Source organism: Aplidium turbinatum, chromosome 2 (genome assembly GCF_918807975.1).
Source record: "Aplidium turbinatum chromosome 2, kaAplTurb1.1, whole genome shotgun sequence".
NCBI classification, from domain to species: Eukaryota; Metazoa; Chordata; class Ascidiacea; order Aplousobranchia; family Polyclinidae; genus Aplidium; species Aplidium turbinatum.
Window position 1 is genome coordinate 18257966 of NC_137473.1, and position 13681 is coordinate 18271646.

The window sequence follows — 13681 nt, forward strand, 5'->3', positions numbered from 1 at the left end:
TTTTCTGTCACATGCTCTTCCTCCCAATATCATTGTACCAAGTGTGACAACTTGTGCTGTTGTAACACGTAATTTTTAAAATGCAAGCTTTCTGCTGGCTTTGTTAAACGTAATAGAAAAGATGGTAGCCAAAAATACTTTTTAAAAAAAAAAAAATTAGTATGAAAAAATTTAGACCTTTCGTCGTTTTATACTAATTAGCTCTGCTCTCGGCCAACACAGTAATCGGACCTTTCAAAAATTACAATGCAAAAACTGGTTTAGAATCTCTGAAGAAGTTTTGCAAAAAGTATTCTGACACACCATGTTTTATATTCCTGAGATTTTTGTCTCGTTCTAAGATTTTTTGCACCAATAGGTTCAAATCAAAGCTTACTATTTTTAGCACCAAATCGCTTCAAAATCCAACAGTTTTGTTTTACAGTATCTTGTACTGCGTTATAAAGTCTGGCAGCTCTGTGTTGGAAATAAAGCTGCCAGAGAAAATTTTTTTTACCTAATTTTGAGGATTGTGTAGCTGCTGGCATAAGGAAATTATAATTTTTTGTTTTGAAATTACGAGAAAAAAATAGATCAGATAACAGAGACGAAGATGGAATTTATTTAGACTTAAATCCTGCCAGATTAAAAGTGAGTCACTGCATTTAAATCAGATTTGGATTAAACAACTGCTATTTTAACCTGATTTGAACTTCTGTTAATTTGGAGAGAGGGGAGTTTCAGTATCAATTTGTTTTATTTCTGACCATTATAACAAAGAAAAATATATGCCAAACAAAGCAAAGGTTTAAAAAAAAAGAAGCGACAAAACGCGGACGTTATAGCGTGCATGATACCAAAGCAAGACGATAAGTTTGAAATATGGCATGGTGAAACACTTATTTCTTCTGTTGCAAAAGTAGCACGGTAAAATTATAAACAGTACAAATAATTTAAAGTAGCACCATACCAGCCTATATAACAATCTATGATAACAATGGTTTCCTAACAACTATCAATAAATGATTGTTCTTCGTCTTGTGTGGATAGTACAATCATTTGGTGTGCACATTTCATATCATAGGCCTGTAGTGTCCGCCTCGATAGCTCAGTTGGTTAGCGCGTCACCTCTAGAACGAAGAAGCTTTAAGATCAAGCGCGCTGGTTCGACTCTCAGGGCGTGCGCTTGAGCAACGCACGTTAAGGACTGCTCTCCATTCACCGGCATTTAATGGATGGAATAGTTCCCCGGCAGCATGACTTCAACAATCGGAAACTTCACTCTGCCAATCTCGGTGACCGGGCCTGCGTCAGTGATTCAAAGCCTCTACAAGTATGCTAAACCGCCAGGATTAAGCTCTGCAAGAAGCTTTCCCAGTCCGAGGATAAAAATTCAATCAATCAATCTTCGACGCTTCAACTATTAAACAGACGTAACTCAGCAACAACACTACATTTAACATTATAAAAACAAAAAACAATAAGCTAACGTTTTCAGCTAGTCATACAGCCCTTTTCAAGCCTATAGGAAGAATATTTTCCTTATAGGCTTGAAAACTCGGGGTGTGCGCTTGAGCAAAGCATTTCAGGACTGCTCTCCATTCAGCGGCACACAATGGATGGAATACTTTCCCGCCTACAACACTTCAACAATCGGAAAACTTCATTTTGCCAATCTCGGTAACCGGTCCTACGTCAAGAGCCTCTACTGTACAGTGTACACTGTACAAGTATGCGAAACCAGGTTTTTCTTTAAGGTTTGGTTTGGGTGACCGCTAAGTAGTTTTAAGAGACCGCAAGTGTTTCATGTAAATACAGAAAAATAGCCATATTTGCTTAAGACATAGCGAAAAACAACCATTACTTTTCTACTGTAGTTGCAAGTCCAAATTTTGGGAAACCGCTGGAGAAATTTGGGGGACCGTTTCGGTCCCCCAAAACACCTTAAAAAAACACTGTGCGAAACTACCAGGAATAAGCAACCAAGGCTTTGTCAGTCCGAAGATAAAGATTCAAAACCAACTAACCGTGACTGCTTATGGTCTTTTGAGACTTTCGCTACCATCCTGATAGCGTCATAATCTAACCAACAACTGTATAATGCATTGTTTTGACAATTACATTTACTCTGCTTGTTTGTTAACATATGTCGCTGTTGAAACAAAATATGTTGACTTGACTCAACTTGGTCTAGAAACATCGTTCCAAAAATAAGACCCTTTACAATTTTATTACAAAGTCACTTCACCATCAACAAAGGTTGCCAGATTGGATTTAGCTTCCTTCGATGAATCGGTGCGGTGATCTCTCTTGCGCAGTAGTGCCACTCCTAGTGTTTTTCCACTAGATCTAGTGTTTTTGAATTGCATCTAGTGTTCTAGTGTTTTTGAATTGCATCTAGTGTTTTTTTAGTGATTTAGCGCTATGTTGGTGATGTGCATAAGTTTGGACAGTGTTCAAAGTAGCCCCCACCTATTTTTTGTTTGGCTGCATCAATGTTTGTTTGTTTGTTTGTTTTATTATTTTTATCCTGCATTGCGGGAAAGCGGACTTAAGCGCTATGCATCGGTGGCCGCCTTCCGACGTACACCTGACCCACGCTGCAGCCGACTGCAATGTCTGTTTCCGATTGCATACTATACTTATGACTTAAATTTGGTACCGTACTACCCATTACTCGAAATCGATCACTGGGTAGAGACAATTATCGTAAAGTTGTTTGCCCAAAGAAACAACAGCAAGTGCGGGTGGGTGGAGTCGAACATGCAGGCTCTTGACTGCGAGCCCACCGCGCTAACCACTCGGCCATTTCTAGTGCTACGGTATTCAAAGAGAACAGCGATTTTTCTGTCAAACAACTCGAGGGTTAGGGTTAGCGGGTAATGCGGAAAAATATTTGCGGAAACTGCGATCAGCGAAGGTTAGGGTTAGAGAGCATAGATTACTCGGTGGTTAGACTTAGGGTAAGCGGAAACTGCGGTTAGCGAAAAAATGTTTGCGGAAACTGCGATCAGCGAGGGCTAGGGTTAGAGCATAGATTACTCTATGGTTGGGGTAAAGGTTAGCGGAAACTGCGGAAAAAATTTTGCGGAAACTGCGATCAGCGAGGGTTAAGGTTAGAGCATAGAAAGTAGTCTATGGTTAGGTTTAGCGGAAAGTGCAGAAAAATGTTTGCAGAAACTGCGATCAGCGAGGGTTAGCGTTAAGGTTAGGGTTACGGTTAGCGGAAACTTCGATCAGCGACTTCGGCTTTGTGCTATCTTTCTCTCGGTCTTTTCAGGGGAAAAATTTTGAAATGTTTGCGGAAACTGCGATCATTGACTTCCGCTTTTTTTAATTTATTCTCTTGATCTTTTCAGGGTACGAACTGAGGGTACGAACTGTTCAGGGTACGAACTAGGTTGCATCCGGTTACATCATTATAACATAGCATGATGCCCTTCCGTGCCGTTGTTGTTTATATACCGGACACTTTACTCGATAATGAGCTGATAGATGAGCATTATCACTACGGTACATCTTAACTTAAAAAAAAAACTTGCTTTTCAGCAACAAAAGTGCCATTTCTTCATAATCTTGGCCCCCCAGTCAAAAATCGTTCCGGCGCCCCTGATTTTAAAGACTTTTAACACTCACTAACGCCATTGGCTGTCATTTTTGTACATTATGCATGTAAAGATCGTGTATTTATGATCAGCGCTTCCACTTTGATGGTAATTACCACAAAATTTGGGGAATTTTCATCACGCTTGTGGTAATAATGTGGTAATGAAATTTTTGTGGTAATATGGAAATTGTGTGTGGAAATGTTGCCAAAATGTGGAAATCATAAATTTTGAAAATTTGACATAAAATACTACCAATAAATAAGAGCATTTAAACTGTTGTCTTCCGAAATTGAACAGATATGCAAAAAACTGCTTATAATAGCATGCGACCCAGATTGGAAAGTTTGAACATTGCGCGGGGGAGAAGAGTTTCAGGTGTTGCATTTGCGCGGCTGTCAACATCAAACGCTGGAAATTGCGCGGTTGTCAATATCAAACGCTGGAAATTGCGCGTTTGAAAATTATTTACAAAAACGTAAGGAAAATGCTTACTGAAACCTTAACTTTGCAATTGCAATGCTGTTCTGCCTCGTTGAGCTTCTTTTGGAAATAGCATAACAGCAGCAGCTTAATAACTGCGCTAAGCGTGTTCCTATAGAATCAAGGCGATCTCTATCGTCTTATAGGGATCGTCTTGTATATAATCCATAGACATCTTATTATAACTAGACCGCGCATCGTCACTTCTCTCGTTTACGATTTTTGAAGAAAGCAGGTTCAGACGTCAGCCATTATTAGTGTACCTATTCCGCGCGTTTGCCAATGCTTTTGTAGGGACCCGTAATGAATTTTCATTGTTTTGAATTCAATTCAATTTATTTTTCCTTGTCAGAATGCAAAACAAATGATATTGTGAAAAAGAAATACAGGAACAAAACCAACAAAAGGAAAAGGTGGCAAAACTATTATGGTTTAAGACGTGCATGAACGGATTTAATATTGCGGTATATGAATCGATAAATATACAGTAGTTAAGCACGGCCACCAAACCTGATACTTTAAAACAAGTAGAAGTAGATGAATTATTTAGTTAAGAATCAGTCGCCTCCTCGTTCCTGAAACAACTGGAGCGCCAATTCTTAAAGCAATGAGAACACGACTGAACACAACTTAACTTTCTACAAAATGTAATTCTCCTATAATATTTGCGTTTCTTAAAAAACTCAGTTGTTGTGAACAAATAATTGACAAAACAAATAGTTTTCTATGCAACAACACAACCGCAGCTTTTACCAGGATTCTGTTCAATAGAGATTGATGGCTTTCGATTTTCTCCGTTGTAGCAAAACGTTGCATTATGACGTAAATTCGTGTGATTTCATCAACAATAACTTTTAAAGAAATAGCTTCAGTTTCAAGTTGCTGTGAAATAACAACTAATAAATATCTCCGCAATTCACCTAGTATGACGAAATCTTTATATGATTTCACCTTTGCTGTTCTACAATCGCAAACATATTGTTAGAATTTGTTAATTTATGCTGCCAAAATGTGCGCAAAGATAACGTTATGTGCAAGGTGCCGCTTTGAACTGAGTTCACACACTTTACCTGTTCAACCCAGCTTCTTATCATTTAAAGATAGAAGTGGACTTTTTAAACCTTCTTTCAGTGTTGTATATATTTGTGAAGAAACTGAATTATGCATTAAACGGTTACTAACTACCACAGCTGGGAGATTACCTCTTCATCCAGGCATTGTGGAAGCTATTGCGGTAGCTGTGCTTGGAAATATAAACCATTCCAAGATATTTACTAATCTCACGGATCTTGTGTTTGAATGCACCGTTACCGATAATCACATTTTTACGCTAGTCAAAACTGTGTCCAAATGTTATTTAAAAATTAGGTTTTACCACATTGGTAAGGAAACCTGCAAGCAAATACAAGGCAAATTGGTTCGTAAAACGCTTAACAAAACAGTACTTTTCAAACACCAATAAACTACTTCCTTTCGACATCACATCAGTATTGGTGAATATTTAATTTGTTTTGATTTTGTTGAGCTATAGGCCTACGTTATAGCCGCTATAATATAGCGTATCATTTGCTTAGGTTTGATGTAATACACTGTTTGTTGCTGTTTTTACAATAGGCTAATCATCAGCTCAGCTGTAACGCCAAATTGAATACGGTAAGAGTTCTGCTGAACTGCTGGAAATGATGCATTCAGTGTATCGTATACGTGCTCTCGCATCGCAGTGTTTTTGCTTTATATTATAGACTGTATGTATAATTCTGTACAATTTAACACATGCTTTTATTCATTTCATAGATGAATAAAACCTCTATTACACCAAAGTTCTAAATTATAGTTAACAAGTTAGTTTTCTGCAGAAGCGCAACCAGCTCAGAAATGTTATCGTTAACAGCGCAGCTTTCACGCGAGTTTGAGACACTAACAATGGCCGCCGCCTTTTTTCAATTTCTTCAATCGAAATACGAGAAGCGCAGTCTAGTTATAATAAGATGTCTGTGATATAATCCGCCTCCTTGGTTAATATGACATCACAAAACGGACGCAGCTATTATTAGGAGGGTGAAAAAAAGGAAGGTAAAAAGCGGCGGAATGGAGATGATAAGGCGGAATGGATATGGATTTTTTTTACAATTTTACTATGTTTTTACAATAAAAACATTACACCAACGTCGAGTGTTCGATATAAGGCCCTAGGATGACTTAAAACTTATCAATTTGCATCAATTCAACTAAAAAATTGTCTAATTAAAGTTTAACATCAAAGATATAAAACCTTTGCCACTACAGTCAGTGAAGATCAGTTGACTGGTAAAACGGGCCGTACCAGGGCAATTGATAGCACTTTAATTCAAGAACCTTTAGCCAGAGTGCATATCGATACTCCTTACCTTACCGGAATGGTGGAAGCCTTGTGTTTGGAAAGGTGTTTGTTTGACATTGATTTAGTAATTGGTAATGTGGAAGAAGCAAGGCCACCTAGTGAACCTGATCCGGAGTGGGGTATATGTGCTGCCGCTGTTACGAGGGCACAGGCAAGGAAGATGGAAGATAATGTAAAGCCTCTAAGGATAGCTGAGGTACAGTCTAAATTAATCGTTACGAGGAATAAATTGGCTGAGATTCAAGAAAACGACCTGACAGTCCAGTGGCGCCGCCAGACCTTCAACATTGGGGGGGCAAAATATTGACAGTGCAAGACAGTAGCATAATCAAAAATTTTGAAAGGTGGTTTGTTGACAGCCGGCGGGCGAAACCCGATGGCGTGTTCGCCGAAGGCGACACTTAGCGGCAGGGGGTCTGGGGGGCTTCCCCCAGAAAATTTTGAAACATTATTTTTAGTTTGGTGCATTCTAAGAGCATTTCCAACAAAATTGTGGGTATGAATATTTCTGTAAAATGGTGCTGTCCGGTGGCATAGCAAAAGGATAAGATCATGTTTTCTTCGGCATTTTTCCCGAAATAAAGCTAAGTCTCTATGTTTTCTTGTTGCTAATTCCAGACTGAGATATTTGAATGTTTGGTATTGGCAAAACTCGCTCTTTTAATCCAGTTTGGTTTAAAATTAGGCAAACTTTGTTTTAGAGACATAGGTTAATTGCTTTTTTTTGCGAGATTATTACAGTTTTATTATTTATCAATTTTCTCCTTGGTTGATTCAAAAAACGATCTTATTCCGGTAAGTCACTAACTTTTATGCTCTAAAGTCAACCCAAAGTTTAGAAAATGTAACGTCATAGAAGTCATACATCTTGATGAGTGTCAAACAAAAAGCTTTGAGACAATGAAGTTACTTTAGGTTATTTCTGATATATTCAAGTTTTGTATAACGAATAGCTGTTTAGATGTTAATCTAGATCGAACAAGCGATCTCAGTAGTTGCAGATGCCTTGCATCCTTGCACAGTTTGACGAGAAAGTACATCATAGGCTAAAACTTTTCTTGTAGCCTAAACAATGTAGAACATCCGTAAATTCAATTTGAAAGGTTGAAACCCCTTCCCTTGGCTACGCCACTGGTGCAAGACAGTGGTATATTATTTAATTTCTCTTGTTTTCTGCCAGGGCTGGAAAAAATGTTTAGCTTCCCGGGAATCTGTTTTTTAGAGAAAAAATTTCCCGCGGCTTACAATCACGATAATGAGAACCTTATATTTTACTGATCTCCGGAGCTGACGTAAACCTTAAAAGTCATGTCGACATATTCTTGATGCCCCCCTTATCGAAAATTGTTCTTTGTAATACCGCTTTGAAGGAGGATTACGAGTTTACGACTATGAACAAAAGAATAAATTTTAAACTTCATTTTGAATTGAAAAGACATGACGTAATGTCTTCCAACCTTAGTTATATATTTTTTCATTATGTAACGTCTTGTAGGAATAAATTGAAAATCAGTATAATCACTCAAAATGAAAGTAATGGGACTACGAATCCTCACTAAACCAATCAATCAATGGTCTTGTTGCACTGAAGATGACAACCTTATATTTTACTGATCTCCGGAGCTGACGTAAACCTTACGGCATAGATCTGTTAACTCAATTCAAACCCTTTGAAAGTTGGGGGGGGGGGGGGCTGTCAATTCAACTTTTTTGTATCAACAGTTGTATCTCTAAAACCACTGAGGCTGCGACTACGAGATTTCTTGACCTTTCCTAACTTTTATTCACTTTTATTGAGATTAAATTTTGAGCGAATAAAGATTATAAATTGAAAGATATAAGGCATTTCTCAGCACATCCTCTGAAATATTTTCCCACCAGCTGGATGAAAGTTATTAATTTGGCCCATGTCTCGTTAATCCTAACTGTTTCACAGCGTGAAGGGCATTGGCTGTATGTAAAATAATGTAAAAAAATTAATCACAACATTACTATGCACGTTCTTCATTACTCTACCAAAAAATAATGTGTAAACTCACGCTACAAATTACACTCATAAGTGACCTCAACATTTCAACGTATAGGCCTATGACCAGTTCTAAAATTCACATAGTTTTAATTTTCGGATATGCTCAGCGTGAATAATTTTACAAAGTGAATCCCAAATTTTGAAACCGTGCCAAAATAACAGAGATATCACTTCTAAAGCATAAGAAGAATTGACAGCTCCCCCCCAAACTGAGCAAGACTCCAGGAGCCCAAACTTCTAAGGGTTAAAAGTCATGTCGATTTATTCTTGATGCCCCCCTTATCGAAAATTGTTCTTTGTAGTACCGCTTTGAAGGTGGATTACGACTATGAACAAAAGAATAAATTTTAAACTTCATATTTATATTAAAAATACATGACGTAATGTCTTCCAACCTTATCACATTTTTTTCATTACGTAATATTTACCACCACCAAACCACTTTTGACGATCGAATTTGTTAATTTATTATTCGGTAAAATGTTTAGATGATGTCACGTCATTACGCCGATTTGTAATTTCGTTCATGACGTCGTATGGATGAAAAACTTTTACAAGTTTTATACTCTGTTGAGATTAAAGAAGAAACATAAATGATAAATATTGGAGAAATTGAGTCTCCTTTACAACTTAAGAATCGAACAACTCAAAACTGCTGAAACAAAACGTTTTGTTTAAGTGAAAGAATCACTGCAAGCAAGAATCACTGCAGGGACAGTAGGCTAACACAAGCCTACTGACTTTATTCGTTACTTTATTGCATGTTTGCGATTAAACTGAAAGATAAACAAACACTCACTGGATAAATTCGATTATGCGCCCCATTCATCGGAATGGATTTCGGTGCCGGGAGCAATGTGGAGTATAATTTCAGCCACGAGAGTAGCTCGGTCCCGGCGCGGCACCAGTGTGATGAAACAACAAAACACTGGAATTAAAACTCCTTTTAAACAGGGTGTTTATTGACATATCATAGTCCATTGTCTACAAATAGCAAGTAGCCTAATATGGACAACAAGATATTGACCAATTGTCATAGCTACTAACTGCGTTCGCTGGACTTAACCGCTAAGCAATTACCAAGGAGGATTTTTACCTGAAAGAATTCGACCCAAAACTGTTGTCATAACTTAGAGTTTAGCAGGCTGAGTAACCTTTCTCTTCTTTCCGATCAAAACCAGGCAATGTAAAGTCTTGTTACTGAATCAAACAGGGGTGGCTTAGAGGCTACTGATGAATGATCGATTCGCCTTTACAATGCATTGTAAAAAAGCTTCTCCAGGCAATTAAGTTTGAACGACGATTGCCCGTTTTGTAGATGAGACATAAACTTGAAACTTTTCAGGTGCATAAAGCAAGACATAGGCTATTGTTTTAGCTTGGAAAGAAATAATAACTTTAATGTAAAAATTAAATTGCTGAGAATTGGTATAAGTTGGTGAAGTTTAAGTTATCACAAAATAAAGATAGTAGCCTAGCCTACTTGTTTTGGGTTTGTAGCCAATTGATTCAGGTAGATGTAGGCCTACGATCGTGCTCTCCAACGATGGCAAAATTGCTAAAATCCGAGCAGTATGAGAAAGCTACAGCACATAGTGGCAAAGGTTTCATATTTTTGATGTTAAACTTTAATTAGATAAACTTTTAGTTGAGTTGATGCAAATTGATAAGCTATAAGTTATCCTAGGGTCTTATATCGAACACTCGACGTTGGTGTAATGTTTTAATTGTAAAAAAATAGTCACTCGACGTTGGTGTAATGTTTTTATTGTGAAAAAATAGTAAAATTGTCAAAAAATCCATATTCATTCCGCCTTATCACCTCCATTCCGCCGCTTTTTACATTCCTTTTTTTCACCCTCCCAATAACAGTTGCGTCCGTTTTGTGACGTCATATTGACATAAAAAGCGGATTTTATAGGAGCAATGGAGCACCATTGTTGCCATTATTTAGTTGCAGTCTCGCGGCTGGCCGGAGCGATTTTGCGCGGCTGAGGTTGTGATTTTTAGTGAATTGCGCGGCTGCGCTTGTGATTTTTCGTGAATTGCGCGGCTGAAACCGCGGCTGGAATTTGAAGTGCGCGGGGGATTTATCCCCCGCGCAGGCCAAACTTTCCAATGTGGCATGCGACTAGCATGTTCCGCTGTTTTCAGACTTCAGTTTGATTTTGGAATGCGTCCTGACTTTTCACTTTGAACATAGGGTGATCATATGCATAGTCAAGATGTCTTTCAGATTCTAGCTGCGGTGTCAAATACAGTAGGCCTACGGTACTTTGCTTAGGCTACTTATTTTGGACGTTTTAATAACTGTTAATAACCGACACTGTTAATAAATTGAGTAGTTGTTTTAGACCTTATTTTACACTGTATAGGCCTAGTGTAAATATAGCCAAATAATAGCGTTGCCAGATATGGAATTCTGTCCTAATTTGCGAAAAGTTTAAAGACAAAAACTTGCGTTTTGGAATTTTTTTGTTTTTAGTTCTGGGTAAAGATCGAAACCCTTAACCTTATTCCTAAGTCTAACCCTTCCTAACTTTTATTCTAACTCTGGCAACACCTGATTGTAACCATGGCAACAAGTGGGTAAAAATAGCCACTTTGTTAATGTAAAAGCAAATTGAAATACGGTTAAAACCGGGAAGAAAATCACAGTAAAAAATGTGGTAATCTGAGGACAAATGTGGTAATATGCAGGGTCTGCTACTATTCGGTGAGTCCGATTCGGTGAGTCCGATTCGGTGAGTCTGATTCGGTGAGTTCGTAACCTCTAACCCCTAATGCTAACCCCGAACCCTAAACGGCAATGATAATTAGGCTACGGTACCCGATCATTAAAAAAAAAAATTGAAAAAATCCCCTGTTAAGGAATCGGACTCACCGAATCGGACGGGCCATTCCGTAATATGCAAGTGGTAATCTAGCTTTGTAAAAGTGGAAGCACTGTTTATGATATATATATACTACCTACAGTATAATACCTAGTGTTTTTTTTATCAGTCAAATCTAGTACTTTTCCATAAGAGAGCTGGCGACATTGCTCTTGTGATTTGTTTTTGCTTTGAGGTGGAGTTTTTTTGGGTAGATTGTAACTAGAGATGTAAAAAAACGTTTTTTTTTGTTTTTAAAAAAAACAAGCTCGTTTTTTTTGTTTTTTATCGTTTTTTTTGTTTTTTATTCGTTTTTTTTTTTTTTTTTTTGTTTTTTTTACCTATTTTTTTATTAAATGTCACAATATGCAGCAATTAGGGTAAACTCATTGCAATAGCGTCTCTTTCAACAAAAAAATAGTCTCATAACTCGTATAACATCTTTCAAATGAGACAATATGTCTCTCAAGTCTCAACACACGAGCCATAAAGGTTTCTCATCGTCTCAAATAGTAACACAGTGTCCTATGGTTGGCACATCTCAAGTATTGTCTGTAATTTGGTTCAGCCAGTTGTTAAATGCAGTACCACACTCGTGTACAGTTTCGAAGCCACCTGGGATTTTGGTTAATGGGCATGTTACGTTAGGACCAGGTGGTCAGGGTCCTGTTTCTCTACTTCACAAAGGCACTTTTCACCAGCACACCACACCATTACCAGTACAACGTCAAGAGATTGTTCCAGTTGATGTGCATTTGGTGCGAACGTGATGAAAATCACACAAGCGGTTCTCGAGTTATAAGTGAAATAACCTTAGCCACTAAGTGGTTTTATAGATAAGGAGCAATAGAAAAACGGCCATATCTCAAGAACCGCTCAACATATTTACATAAGTTTTAGCTCTACCCCCAACAAGTTTTGGCTACTACTTTTTGAGCTAAAAAGAAATTAACCTCTTGTCGTTACGCACCAATAAAACCATGGTGCGTAAATTAAAAAAAAAATAATTGGGTAGAAGAAAGATTGATGACAAGTTTGGCAAAAGCAGTGTAGTGCTAAAGTCCCAACTTTTAGCCCAAATCACATTTAAATGTAGTGAAAGATGGAAACGTTTTGATGTTTTTTTATTTTCCCTGAAGAGATTCAATAATCCTTTGTGACGTCATAGTCATGTTTGTTTTCCCTTAATCACACCATTGTGCTGTCATAGACATGTTTAAAAGAAGTATGGTTATTGGTTGGACTTAATCCATCCAATTTGAACTAGTTTGCAGAACTTTGAGACTTTAGCACTTTTTTTGTTTTTGCCTAACTTTTCGTCAATCTTTCCTCTGCCCAATAAAAAAAATTAAAGTTTGCATCATAGTTTTATTGGTGCGTAACGACAAGAGGTCAATTTTTTTTTATCTCAAAAAACAGTAGGCCTAGTTCTCAAATAAAATAAGTTTTCATCTTTGATGTTTGTTTTGTATCTTTATCCTGCATTGTGGGAATATGGGTAGCCTAAAACTTTATTCTTGTCAGGAAAAGCATTATAAAGCATTTATTCACTATGTGAACACTGAGCACTGAGCAGTGCTGAAAAACTCCACTTTAAAGGAAAAATTTCTTCATTCAAGGTTGGTAGAATGGTAGTTACTAGCAATAGTCAACATGGGTGGTGGGCATTTGAAAGGAACATTAACCTAAACCTTTTCTGACAAATGCACTAACTTTTGACAGCTAAAAATATCAGTGATAAGGTCTCTTGCATTATTTGTCCCAAATAATCTGCAAGAAGCATCAATGACGAAGTGTCCAATCCAAGATCTTACAACACACGAAAAGAATACTTCTGTTTCAACATTTATAAAGCATATACATCGTTGGCAAGCTATCAGTTACAAAACATGTTTAAACAAGCTATTGGCAATAGCTTGCATTAGTAACTTACCACGTCCACAAACAAGGTAAATGTGTGTTCTGAATACTGCCACCTTGTTTTGTCAAAATTTCATCAACCCATTGAGTGTGTACAAGAATAACCAGTACCACAGTATACTAACATCATAGGCTAACTTCCATAAAAGGAAAAAGAAATTAACTCATCTACATTATGTCATGTATCAAATTTCATTAATTCAATGTTTGTCAGGTCTACTGCCACAAACATGCCAGAGAATGAAGAAGAAAGCGAAACAACATAGGTCCTCATAGGACTATGCAAGAACATATGCTGCCAAACACAAACACTTAGGAATTTCAGCACACCAATAAAACTATTTTTAGTAATTTAATGTTTTTCAAGAGCACTATAATGAAACTAAGCTGTAAATTGCAAAAAATTGCAACT